Consider the following 12,643-nt stretch of genomic DNA (forward strand, 5'->3'; position numbering starts at 1 on the left):
TTGAATTTCATTCCACTCTCATGTGTCATGAAAATTTTTTAAAATTCTTACAATCATTTAAATTGTAAAAGCTATTGCTGGCCCCTTGGCCTTACAAAACAGGTGATAGGCAAGATTAGGTCTTTGGGCCATAGTTCACTCACCCTTAAACCTTCTTTTACCATAGCATTATTTACTATTGCCAAACCTGGAAATAATTCAGTTGTTCTTTACCTGGTTAGTTCATTTTTAAAAAGTGGCAAATCTGTGCAATAGATCACAGCTTATTCTCTCAGCAATTTGTAGAATAAAAAGACCCCCAAAAAGCCAGTAAATAGAATCTAGGCAGCACTATCAATCACTTTGATCTAATTGATATTTATAGTACACTATACCGAACAACTGCAGTATACAAGTTGTAGTCAAATGTATAGGGAATGTTCACCAACACAGACTATTTATTGGGCCACAAATGTTTCAATGCATTAGAAATAAAGTCATAAAAAAGTATGTTTTCTATATAGAAAAGCACAACAGAAATCAACAACATAAAATACCAAAATATCTTGGAAAATAAGCAACACTAATAAATAATTCATGTATCAACGAATAAATAAAGAGAAATTTAAAAATATTTTAACCCCTATGAGGCCCAGTTCAACATTACACCTGGGAAGCTCCTAGCCAGTTTGCGAACCAACAATTGGTGAGCTACTCAGGAGACCCAAGATGAGCTTTGGGAAAGAGATACCCAAGGGGGAAAAATCTCATGTTGGCCATCGAACTCTATGTGGGGAAAGAATGGCTTGTATGCTAGATGCATGTGAACCACCATGTGAATGTGAATGAAAATAGGCCATATACTAAAATAACGTGACACCCTCATGGAATGGCTACACAACGGCCTTACAAACTCAGAGACATAAAGTAAGCATAGGACGATCCGAAATTCAAACTTTCTAACTACGAGCTGGTCAGGGCCTACAGTCCTGCCTAAGGCTAGAATGTTCCCTGACAAGTCAGTCATGACTTTAATTGAGCCTGTCTATTGTCTTTTATTTTGCATCAAGGTAACTTCCCTTTTTCGAAACCCCTGGGGCACAGGGGCCTAGCCAGGCAGAGACCGCAAATCCCCTCATTGTTATTCTTATCTTGTTAATTGTTAACTTAACCTGTACCCACCTACCTAAAAGAAGTATGCATCTATCATTTTACTTTCTATCCCATCCCAAAGGTTTCCCTGCTTTGCTTTCTCCTGCCTCCCTAGTCTGTCACCACTAGACTTCATGTAACCCATTTAAATCGTCTCTCTTGGTTATAATGTATAAAATGCCGTTTTCTGGAGCATTTCCTCAATCTGTTGAGGTTTTGCTTCCCAGCAATTGCTGTTAGTTTGGCTCAAATAAACTTGTGAAAATTCTTACAGCTTTGGACCTTTCTCATGTTAACATGAGTATGGGGATGCCCTAAGATCACTGGCTGATTTAATGAGTTTGAGAAACTATGTATACCACATTGGCAGATGTGAAACAAGTGGCTGCTCTTTATTGTGGGTAGTTCAGATGGACACCAATGCCAAGTTGGAAGATGATATGAGATTAGGGAAGGACATATGGTTTTCTACTGTTCTGCTAGCTTTGGGGCTGGAGAACAGGACAATAAATTGGAAATCTTATTGTGCCGTTTTGTAAAGCTAGGAGTGCACAGGATGTTGCAGATTAAGGTCCTGGTACAGGTGACAAAGCCTGCTTAAAACTCTTAAGAGGTAGAATCTCTGGGAAAGTAATGAGAATGTAGAGGCGGCTGTGGTGATTGCTAAGGGAATGGACAAAACTCCCCATACCCTGTAACCCCTAATACAAAAGAGAATTTTAAATATCAATTACCCCAAACCACCTAGGAGAACTCTTACATTCTTTCTCTATACTGGAAGTTATAAATTTTATCATATCTTTGAGATATAAATATCCCATGAGATAACCAAAACTTTACCCACTGAGACAAGGAAAAAGGGGGGACTTTTAAAAATATACACTGTTGTAGAAGTTCCTTGCCCCAATATCTAGTCCATAGCCTCAATAAGATAACAAATATCAATAAAAAGGTTTACCCCTGTGAGCAGGTACCTGATTTATGACTAAAGTTTTTGAATAAAAGCTATGTGGTTTCTGTTTGCGTCTCTCTCTGTATGTTTATGTATGTCTGGGTGTATGTTGTGTATATATGATGTTTTTCTACCTGTAGCAGGTATTACCAAAATTGATTTGTAAAAGAGAGAAGGTTTTTTAGAAAACTACTGGAAATAAGAGTTAAAGAGAACGACTATGTATGAAATATAGGTGAGGAAAATAGAATATGTTTTCTGGAAAGGAAAGGTATGAAGAACATGTTTCTTGTTGTTGTTTTGGTTTTTGTAAAGGATAAATAGGAAGTAACTTTGTCATTAAAGTAAATGATTGTTTCAGGGTAAAGAAAAAGATGAACATGGAAAGTTGCAGAAGGTTCGTGAGGAAAAAAACATTGAGAAAGGAATTTTATGTGCTGTCAAACTCTAATTGGAATGGATTTATTTAAGTTGAAAAAAATACTACAATTTTTTTAATTTAGAAAATATTTTATTTATTTATTTTATAGACCGAGGAAGGGAGGCAGAAATAGAAGGGAAGAAACTTTGATTCATTGAATTTCATACCCACCCCAACCAGGGACTGAACCCACAGACAAGGCATGTGCCCTGACCAGGAATCAAACTGGCAGCATTTTGGTTTGTGGGACGATGCCCAACCAACTGAACCACATTGGTCTGTGCAAAAAATAGTATAGTTTTGGGTTTTTTTTTCAAATACAGGATCAGGCACAAATAACGCCCCTTTTTATTATAAAATATTTTATTACGAAATCATAAGCATATAATTCTGTAACATAACAATGTCACTCTCAAGCACACCATATGACATTTTAGGTGAAATGTTCAAATTAAAACTATAAATTATTATACCCATATTATTACTCTACCACCACACTCAAGCAGGCATTACTTCTGCTTGACCCTCTATTTTATTGATTATGCTATTATAATCAATAAATTTTTTCCCCTTTGTCACTCTTCACCCAGCACCCCCAACTCCCTCCAGCAGTCCCCCGCACTGAGTTCTTGTCCATGGGTCATGAATATAAGTTCTTTGGCTACTCCATTTCCTATACAATTCTTTTTTTAAAATTTTATTTATTTATTTTTAGAGAGGGGAAGGGAGGGAGAAAGAGAAGGAGAGAAATATCAATGTGTGATTGCTTCTTTCACACCCTCTACGGGGTGGGGGGACCTGGCTGGTGACCCAGGCATGGGCCCTAGACTGGGAACAGAACCGGTAACCCTTTGGTTTGCAGACTGGTGCTCAATCCACTGAGCCACATCAGCCAGGGCTTTCCTATACTTGTTGTTAACATCCCCCTGTCTATTTTGTACCTACTAATTTATTTTAGTAACAAAAGTATACTGGTACAAAATTAGAATTACCTTTCTCTTTGTTAAAAGGGGAAAGGTTTTTTGTTTTTGTTTTGTTTTTTTTTTGAAGATTTTTGGTCTGGTCTTCATAAGGAGTTGTGAACAAAAGCTTCTATTTTTTTACTGTTAATGTAATCTGTCTGGAAAACAATGATTCTGTGTTTTTCTTTCATCAGGTCTTTGTTCACTGAAGAAAACGGAGTCATCTTTATTTAAAGAGAGTTTTTTTTAAATAACTCTCTGTGTACATAAATGTCATGGGAAGCATTGTTAAAGAAGAAGTGATACTAAACTTTTAACTTCCTTAACCGTGGCCATTTTAAAAATCTTTTGTCATTTGCAGACTTACTGTTTTTACTCTGATTCTTTGGCAAAAAGTGTTCCTGCAAAGTGCTTCATTTTCAAGAAGATTCATGGATAAGTCTTTGACATCTGTAAGTTTCTGATAACTAAGATCAATTTGCCTTCATGTGGGAGGGACAATAATGAACCTTTCCAGTACTTTCCCAGGGCTACCTGCATGATATATCTTGGGATGGTAGCCTCAGACCTGTCCCTGTTCTCCTTCCCCACATTGGTAAAATGGGCCCATTATATTGATGGTATAATGTTCACATGTGAAGACTTGCTTCTGCATTAGGATATTCTATATGCTTTGTTGCAACATCTGTGAGAGAGAAGATGGATGGTGAACCCACAGAAAATTTAAGGCCCAGGTGAAACGGGATATAGACCATATTCCCTCCTAGCTCATGGTTGGGGGAAGGGGAGAAGAGGATAAGGCTTAACAAAGGCAAGTGGAGAGCCCTGTCTTCCCTGAAGGGAAGCTGTGCTACCTCTCTGTGCAAAAGGTACAAAAGGTGTGTATGTGACTTTCAGAATGTATGGTGACCTGTGACATAGCTAGAGGGTTGTACAGTGCCTGCACAAGAGTCAGGGAAGTGGTTCCACCTGCGTCACTGAGTCACTCTTGCCCTGACTAAAGGTGGCAGTCAAGAGAAGGTAGAACAATATGGGGAAACTGGCAAATGTAGCTCTAGCTCATTTGGGAAGAGCCATATAGGAGGTCACGTAGGAAGCCCCAGGTCAAAATTTAAATCTAAGAGCCATGAAGCAGCTGCCAAGTGGTTTGGAAAGGGCACGGTAAGAGGGGAGCCATGAGGAAGGAGAGCAATGATGTAGCAGCCATGTGAAGGGAGGAAAAAGCAAGCAGCTATATAATTTGTAGGCAGGATCCCACCTTGAGTCCTGGTGGAGTAAGGAAGGAGACTGCTACTCTGATCGTGCCCTCATTAGCTGACTCCAAAGCCACCAAGGATACTGCCTTGCAAGACACTGACCTGTTAACCCCCAGAGCCAGACTCTATCTGGACTCTTGGGACTTGGGACATAAAGAAAGGCTACTCTCTTGGGACTTACGCCTTTCCTGGACTTCACCATGATCCAGTGCACCATAGCACATGCTTTCCTGGACTGTTACATGGAGGCTGATGACAGCATACCCCAGATCCTGAAGGAGAGAGCTGCTGTGAGGCTGTTTGCACAGCTGCTTAAGCACAGAAGGATATGGGGAACTACCGGGCTTGGCTTTGGCATTTAGCCTTTTGGGGAACAAGGGAAGTGGTAGGTCTCTGGGAAGAACAGGGCTCTGAGCGTAAGTACTCTCAGTGTCCCCCAAGGTTAGAATATTGTAAATAAAAACCTGTTTCTTCCAATACTAGTTGTTGGATCATACATCAAGGTACCACATGAATGGGCCCCTGTCTGCTTGGTTACACAGGCACTGCTATAAGTGTTAGAAATATGAGAAAAATAGAGGCAGGAAGAACCAGGTGATCTGATCCAAGTGCCTCTATTTGATGCTGCTCTGAGAGGCAGGCTGAGTCGGGTCACTTCAGCACTGGGGGAAGGCAAGAGTGGGGTTTTTAAAAGAAACAGCGAGGGGTTTATAAGGGGATAGAGGAGGGGTTAGTCTCTTGTTCTTCCAGGCGGATGCCTCAGGGTTCCAGGATGTGAGCTCAGACAACGGGTTAGGTAAAGGCTGGGCTGTTCCCTGGTACTGGAGGGTCAGTGTGGCCGCAGGCTATTGCAGCTGGCGCCAGGTGTCTATTGTGTGCTGTGGGGGAGAGTTTTGATTGTGCTGCAGGCCTCCAAGCAAGTTGGGACAACTGAGTCATAGGCATTCCAGAGGGTTGGAAACTGGCCTGACTGGGTCATTTGCAGTCTGGGGGTTGGGGATCTGGCCTGACCCTTTCAATAAGGTTTCAGGAGTCATTTTGTGAGGTAAGATTTGTGTTGTTCCAATAGCTGTGCTTAGTAGATGCATGTCTGTCCAACCCCTAAGAATGTAAAGAAGATGCAGTTTTTGTAGGGATTTTGGGGGTGGTTAGAAAATCTTTATTCTCCACCTGACACTGTGGGTACTCCATTCCTTAGGCCACCAGGCAAAGAAAGGGCTTGTGTGGGACTGGGGATCAGAGCAGCAAGCAACCATTGAGAAGGCAAAAACGCTAGTGAAGCATATTAAAGCTCTGGGCAGCCCAGGAGAGAAACAAAATCACACTGTCTGTGTTACTGTATTGCTGCCCAAACTGAATTGTAGCTGGCAGGCAGCCCCAGGAGGTCTCTCAAAAAGTCTGTTCATCAAATGATGTACAAAAGGGTGGTTTTGGTGTATAGTAAATAGTTTATAACTGCCCACACATGATATATGAAAATTAAATGTATGAAAGTCGTGGAATATGTGTATATCAAACCCTAATAAGAGTTACGTCTACTGCTGAACTGTCGCGAAGAGTCAGCGAGCTATTTTATGCAACCATGTCTAGCACAGGCTTAGCGCTGATCAGTGGTTCTCAGAGTATGGCAACCAGACCAGCATCATTTGCATCACCTTGGAACTTGTCAGAAATACACTCTTGGGTTTCACCCCAGACCCACTGAATCAGAAACTCTGGGGGTGGGGTGGACCATCTGTGTTTTAGCAAATCGTTCCAGGTAATTCTAATGCAATAAAGTCTGAGAACGACTGACACAGACATTGGTTTTCTTCTTTTCTTTAAAGGAATCTCTTCAAAGAAAATACATTCTTCCACAGTCTCCTTTAGTAAACTTTTCTAGTGATAAATGGGTTCCAGCTAGTCTGAAATTTTATACATGTTGCCAAAATTATTTTTTCTACTGAGTTTAATCATATTTTGAATTGTCCTCATAGAAATAGTAAAACATCTGATCACCCCTCTTCCTATACTTCTCCATCAATGTCAAGACCATTCAGCCATCTGTAAGACTTTTCTTCCTTTGGCTCAGTTAAAACTTTTTTGATATGTCTACCAGTTTTGACAAATAACTCAAAGTATATGACCTTCTATTTTCTTGTGGCTTTTTGTGTGTGAAAAATGGCACATTATAATAATTTCGTATCTGGCAAAGTTTCCACTGACTTTTATTTCTCCAGTGCTCTTTGTCAAATAAGAATGTGTATTATATCAGAATACCTTAGGAAAATAAGTATTTCTTTACAAAACTCAGAATGTTAATTTATCCCAATGGGATACCGTTATGTGGAAATTATCACTCATACGTCACAATCAATACTTTCTATCAAGAACATATGAGTGGTACTTGTTATGATAATTATTTATATCAAAATATTTTATTTTTTAATCTTTCATAAATTAGTATGTAATTACTGGTTTTATGTGCTAAATCATACATCTGTGTTTTGTGATAAGGATAAGGGCCTTGTTTGTTAAAAGGTGAAGGAGGAGGAGGAGGAGGAGAAGGAAAAGAAGAACAAGAACAAGAAGAACAAGAAGAATATGAGTGAGATTAATAGAAACAACTGAAAAAGCCGTTTGAGAGACTACAAAAGAAGTAAATCCTTATGAGTTTAATAACTTGAAAGGTATCTGATTTGAATGAAAAGTTGCTAAGTCATATAATAAATTATGATTATTTAACCAGCTCAAAAATAAAAAAAGCTCTGGGCATCTCCCAAGGAGGGCTTCCATTTCAGTTAGATGTTCTGTGACTAGAAGTTAGGGGTTAGGCACTGTGGCAGAGACAAGAGAAAGGGATATTCCCCTCTAGAGCAACAGCTCCTAGCAGTACACATAGTGTTTCTCCAGATGAAGCCTCTAATGAAGGAATAAATTGGAGAAGATTGGGCTGAACTCAGAGCAGTTTGGCTGGTAACCACTCATGTGCCCTCGCCATTAACCTTTTGACCTGGCATTTGGGCTGTTCTAAAGAGATTAACATTATGGCTTGAACAAGGGAAAGCTGAGGGTGGATAATTCACGAGTGGTCCCTTCTGGGGTCAGGATGTGTGGAAGGACATTTGCATTTGCCACCAAGAGTGTAAGGCAGTCCTCACTATCTTCTATATCCCTACTCATAAGGTATTGACACCTACTGGCAATCAAGAAGCTGATGTCCTAGCAATTGACCCTTTAGTACGTGCAGCAGATTGGGTGCATAGAAAGAGTGGCCTTTGCCGTATTCAGGTGGAATGGCATACTGTCAAGGATGCTAGATTTCCCTTGGTTAATGGAGTAATAGCATGTCATGTGTGTTCTAAACAATGCCCAAGGCAACAGCCAAAGGAGTCTGGGGCTATCCACCAGAGTTCTCAACTGGTGGAGTATAGGCCAATTGATTATATTGGCCCACTCCTTCCAAGTGAGTCTTCTAAATATGCCTTGGTTTGTGTGGATGCTGAGTCTGACCTAACCCAAACTTTCCCTTGTCATGCAAACCAGGCTGCCATCATTAGTGTATTAGAGAAGCTGAGTACCATGTATAGATACCCTAGTTAAATAGATAATGAATCACATTTCAAAGGCCCTGATGAATAATAGTGGGCAAGAGAACATGACATTGAATGGGAGGTTCCATTTCCCCTGTAATCCCTAAGTAGCAGGGGTTGGTAGACAGGGAGAATGGAATATTAAAGCAGCAGATTAAGTTACTAACAGGTAAAGTACCTTGGCTGGGTAGGCTGAAGTACTGTTCCAGGCTTTAATATATTTGAATGATGAGTCAGAGGCCCTGTTGCTGTATATGCTAGTCTTGGGATCCCTACCAAGCACCCAATACTGTAAAGGTATGGAAGTCTCAATAAAAAGCCATTGTCCTCGCTCTTACTATGGATCAATGTGCTATGCTGCTGAGAACACAAAGCCCCATTATGCCTGGGAAAGGAGTTATCTACTAAAATTTGCAATGGTACATTCTGCCATGATGGGTGAGTTACTTCATACCCCTGGGTGAGGGGAAACTATTCAGTCTCCATGGGATCCCATTGTCCTGGTGCAAGTTGGACCTCTTGAAATGCACTATACCTGGAATGGAACATGCGCTATTGAAAGAGGAGAGAAGATGGAAGTTTTGGTCTGGCATATCTCATCCCCACTCCATCTCCTCACATCTGACAGTTCTGCCTCCTTCTGGCCAACATGTATGGTACATACAACTAGGCCAAGCTCCTAAAGCTGCCAACCTTCCTCTCAAGGAATATTCCCTTGGTGGGCATATTCTATTCTCTGCAGGTAGAATCACTTGGCTGCTATCTTTGGTCCCTCCATTGGCCTGGAGGACATTATAGCACACATAGAAACCCTTATTAAACTCACCCAGCAAGCCTTATGATAGCCAGCAAAGCTTGTCTTTACTGAACACTGCAATGTCTCTAACGAGAAAAGCTATATTCCATAATAGAATGGCCTTCAACATTACTGAATGTTACATGTTTATACCTGATGAGAATGTTAATGTATTATCTTTATTTAATTGCACGAGGACACCAGGGAATGTCCTGAGTGATCCAACCCCCAGCTTAAGGGACAAAGTAAATCAATGGTTTGGATCATGGGGTTCTTGGTGGAAAAGTTGTCATTGATTTTGGGAGTTATTATCTTAACCTCTGTTCTCTCTTGTATGTGCCTGTGTGGTGCTGTGGTATCTGCCTCAAGAGAGCTGCTGCCAAGTGAGCCATCTCTGTGCTAGTGAAAAAACCCCTTGCTGACTACTCAGGGCACTCTGCAGAAGATCAGTGTGCATGTGAGATTGTAAGAGCCATTCACAAGGGGTGGAGTGTTGGGGTCGTCATCAAGAAGACCTGACTGCCAGTTGATCCTCTAGGTGGATCTGGGAAATTAGAGGCTTTCTACCCCCTCAATGTACTTGGAAAATATTCTGCTTGTTTTCCTCATTCCCAGAAGCTGCACCAACGATACAGCTTTTGAGATAGAAATGTGAGATAGAAATGTGCAGACTACTTGGGCAGTATATGTGACTGAATGTATTGAAGATCTCTATATAAATTTTTAAGATTTGGCAGTTGGTTGCAGAAAACTGCTAATTTTGTAGACACCAAAGACAAACCTGTTAAGTTCCCTTGCTAATTAAAACTGCCATCTAGCAACCTGGATTGGTGTGCCATTTTCTTCAGTTCCTTCCTGCCCTCCACATAAGGGAGCCGGTTTCAGATTATACCCAGGAAGCTCCCAACCAGGACAAACATACAACTATGTATCTGAAAATATGAGCCAGAGTATCAAAATCCATTATACATTCAAATCAAACTATGTAATTTTAAAGAAAAAGTCCTTTAAGTATTGAGGCAAAATGAACAAATGACATACAGGAATACCTTGGAGATATTGCAGTTGGGTTCCAGATCACCACAATGAAATGAGTTTTAATTTTTTTGCTGATGGAGTGTGTTGGGGTAGTTGGAGACTAGGGATGTGGAAGAATTCCTAAAAAGAACATGCAGAAAGTAAAGTTTTTTATTCACTCTCTAAGAGGGGTTAAGGGTTTGGTGTGGAGAGATACCAGCCCTGAAGGGTGGGGGCTTTGACCTTTTATTATGTGACTGGGGTGGTCTTGCAGCAGGCTACAGCTTGTTTTGATGTTATCTTTGGGTGCAGATCTGGCATGTCCTGTTTTGTAAGTTCCTGGAGCCTCTATGCCTTCAGGGCACTTCCAGTAAGTAATTTTCTAGTCCTGAGGACAAAGGCTCATAAAACAAGAGTAAGTCATGCTTTATGCCAAGCAGCTCTGGCAAAGAGGGCCTGAAAAGGGGGCTTTTGTCCTATTACAGGGTCTTGCCATCAATTTGTAAAAAATGCAATTTTTTTTTTTTTTTTTTTTTTTTTTTTTTTTACGGGGGAGTAAGTATTCCTCTGTGTAAATGTCCCATAGTTGTTTTATCCACTCATCTATCGATGGACACTAGGGTTGCTTCCATATCTCAGCGATTATAAAGCTCCAATGAACATAGGGGAGCTAATATTCTTTTGAATTAGTGTTTTGGGTTCCTTTGGATATATTCCCAGAAGTGGGGTCGCTGGGTCAAAATGCAGACCCATTTTTAATTTTTTGAGGTATCTCCATACCGCTTTCCACAGTGGCTGCACCAGTCTACATTCCCGCCATAAAAAAGAAAATTTTATCCTTTATGACAGTATGGGTGAACCTAGAGAACATTATGCTAAGTGAAATAAGCCAGCCAGAAAGACGAATACCATATGATCTCACTCATATGTGGAATCTAATGAACAAACTGAACTAACAAGGAAAATGGGGACAGACTCATGGATCTACAGCAGGATGACACCTAGTGGCAGAGGGAGGTTAGGGGGTTGAGGGATTGAGCAAAAAAGAAAAGGACTCAGTGGACATGGACAACAGTGTGGTGATTGCTAGGGGGGAGAGGGTGTTGCTGAATGAAGTAGAATGTCTTCCTGGAGAATCGATCCCTTAATCTTTATATAATGTTCTTTATCCTTGATAATTTCCTGGCTCTGAAATTTGCTTGTCTGAAGTTATAGCTGCCCCAAATTAGAAGTAGTTTTAGCATGGTATATCTTCCTTCATCCCTTTCCTTTTAATCTATTTGTGTCTTTATATTTAAATTGGGTTTCTTGTAGACAACATATTGTTGGGTCTTGTTTTTTATTTACTCCATATATATATTTTATCCTTAGCTGAGTACATTTCTTAATTGCTTTTTTTTTTTTTTTTTTTTGAGAGAGAGAGAGGGAGACAGAGCAAGAGAGAAGCAAGAAGCATCAACTGGTTGCCCCCCGTACATGCCTGGACTGGGAAATGTACACCTGGACCTGGGTCCACATCCACAACCTAGGTATGTGCCCTAACCAGGAATTGAACCCACAAAGTTGTGGTTATTCCATGATGCTCCAAGCAACTGAGCCATAACTGGCCAGGGCCAGTCTCCATATTTTTTTTTAATTTTATTAAATTTGTTGAGGCGATGTTGGTTAATAGCATGGGCTTCAAGTATACATTTCTATGATATATAATCTGTATATTGCATTGTGTGCCTACCACCCAAAGTCAAATCATCTTCTGTCACCATATATTTAGCTCCCTTTACCCTTTATTATGCCCTACCCTCTTCCCTCTGGTAACCAGCATACTGTTGTCTATATCTATCAGTTCCACTTTTATCCCGCATACGAGTGGAAGTCATATGGTTCGTAGCTTTTTTAATTTTAATTTAAAATTTTTAAATTTTTGTTCAAATACAGCTGTCTCCATTTCCTTCCCCCTGACTCCCTCCACCCCAACCATCCTCACCTCCCTCCCCTGATACCACCCCCCATTTGGGTTTTGTCCATGTGTCCTTTATAGATGTTCCTGAAAACCCTTCTCCCTCCCCCCCCATTATCCCCTCCCACTTCCCCTCTGGTTACTGTCAGTTTGTTCTTAATTTCAATGTCTCTGGTTCTTAGCTTTTTCTGACTAATTTCACTGAACATAGTATCCTCAGGGTCCATCCATGTTTGTCACAAATGGCACTATTTCATCTTTTCTTATGGCTGAGTAGTATTCCATAGTATATATATGTATCACATCTTTTTGGGTTTTTTAATTATATTTTATGGATTATGCTATTATAGTTGTTCTGATTTTTTCCCCTTTACACCCTCCACACAGCACTCCCCACTCCCTCAGGCAATCCTCCCACCATTGTTCATGTCCATGGGTCTTGTATAAGTTCTTGGGCTACTCCATTTCCTATATTGTACTTTACATCCCCGTGGCTTTTCTGTAACTACCTATTTGTATTTCTTTTTTTAAGTATATTTAATTGATTATGCTATTACAGTCGTTTCAATTTTTCCCCTT

General features: G+C 40.4%; 1 protein-coding gene across 23 annotated transcripts in view; it reads left to right on the top strand.

Annotated features, from left to right (window-relative positions):
- ZCCHC13 (zinc finger CCHC-type containing 13) overlaps positions 1–12,643 on the top strand; it is a 171,285-nt gene that overhangs the window by 74,416 nt on the left and 84,226 nt on the right. For 19 of the 23 annotated variants that reach the window (XR_011650762.1, XR_011650761.1, XR_011650766.1 and 16 more), the window contains 4 exons: positions 3,828–3,918; positions 7,219–7,391; positions 9,460–9,555; positions 11,523–11,636. The gene's annotated coding sequence lies outside the window, so the exon portion shown is untranslated. The remainder of the gene's footprint in view (positions 1–3,827; positions 3,919–7,218; positions 7,392–9,459; positions 9,556–11,522; positions 11,637–12,643) is intronic. The other 4 variants (XR_011650778.1, XR_011650774.1, XR_011650779.1 and 1 more) reach the window with 3 other exon arrangements.

This window comes from Desmodus rotundus, chromosome X, assembly GCF_022682495.2.
Source record: "Desmodus rotundus isolate HL8 chromosome X, HLdesRot8A.1, whole genome shotgun sequence".
In the NCBI taxonomy this organism is placed as follows: Eukaryota; Metazoa; Chordata; class Mammalia; order Chiroptera; family Phyllostomidae; genus Desmodus; species Desmodus rotundus.